Source organism: Lathyrus oleraceus, chromosome 2 (assembly GCF_024323335.1).
Source record: "Lathyrus oleraceus cultivar Zhongwan6 chromosome 2, CAAS_Psat_ZW6_1.0, whole genome shotgun sequence".
Taxonomy (NCBI): domain Eukaryota; kingdom Viridiplantae; phylum Streptophyta; class Magnoliopsida; order Fabales; family Fabaceae; genus Lathyrus; species Lathyrus oleraceus.
The window spans coordinates 65,963,770-65,965,197 of record NC_066580.1 but is presented as its reverse complement, the minus strand read 5'-3'; positions in this window follow the sequence as shown (position 1 = coordinate 65,965,197).

Genomic DNA, 1,428 nt, shown 5'->3' with positions numbered 1-1,428 from the left:
CAAAGAGACTGAACAAGCCAATCACTTCTATCCGATAGCAAGAGATGAGATGCTTGAAGACATAATAGCAGTAGTAGAATTAAAATCAATAGGACTTTTTTTTCATAGCTGTTTTTTCTTTGCTTTCTTGACAATTTCCTCTTACTAGGATTTTTGTCTCCTAGTATTAAAATTGCTTGTTTATAGGCCCTCTTTCAAAATCAATACAATTTTATTTCCAAAAAGATACTTTTGTTTTGCTTTCTCCGTTTTGTTTGCATAAACGTCCATTGATTTAATTTGAATTAATATATGCATTTGAATATGATTGATGTTTACCGAAAATACATGCATAAAATAGAAATAGCAATTACTAAAAGACTTTAGGATCAAGGATAAGGTTTAACCATGCGTTCTAACAAATCTGGTTGCAAATCCTATTCCCCAGCAAAACCAGTTATTCCCAGAAGAAATTGGCACTACTAGACAGACTGGTCATCTCTTTTATCCCCAGTCAGGTTCTGTTGAATATTTCTACCATCAGACAGAAATCAAATATCTCCAGCTAAGAAAGGGTCATCAATACAAATATCTCCAACCAGAATATCGGGATTTATTTTCCCATGGCAAAAAATTTCAGACGCATAATTCATTCATGCATCATTTCACATCATATACATGCATGCAATGTTTGCATTTATTTTCAAGCGCATAAAACATCTCATGCATCATGACATGGCATGAGGCTAACTCTTTTTTTCCAGGTTAATTATCCTCCTGATACAGTCAAAATAAAGATTCATTCAGACGGATATCTTTATCGATTACATTCAAGATTCAGATACCTCTTTCAGATATAATCCATATGAATATTCATTCTGACAAGCATTCTGATATCCTCATAATGATGGCATCTTTAAGCCCATCCCAGACATTTATTGCAAATACAACATATACAAATATTATCAGATATAGCCTAACGTACGACTCATTCTGATTCAGCCTAACGTATGGTTCCTTCAACTGTTCCAATACGGTCTAGCGTACGACCCATTTGAATATTCATCCCCTCAAATACTACCTAGCGTACGGTACATTCTGAAATATAGTCTAGCGTATGACTACCCCTTTTATCATCAGATACAGCCTAATGGACGGCTCATTCTGCTACTCAGATACGATCTAGCGTATGATCCATTCTGATCTTTTATCCTCAGATACAGCCTAATGGACGGCTCATTCTGCAACTCAGATACGGTCTAGTGTACGACCCAGTCTGGCTCTTCTCATCAGATACTACCTAGCGTACGGTATATTCTGAAATGTAGTCTAGCGTACGACTACTTTTTATCGCCAGATACAACCTAACGGACGACTCATTCTACTACTCAGATACGATCTAGCGTACGATCCATTCTGATCTTTATTTCTCCAGATACAGCCTAACAG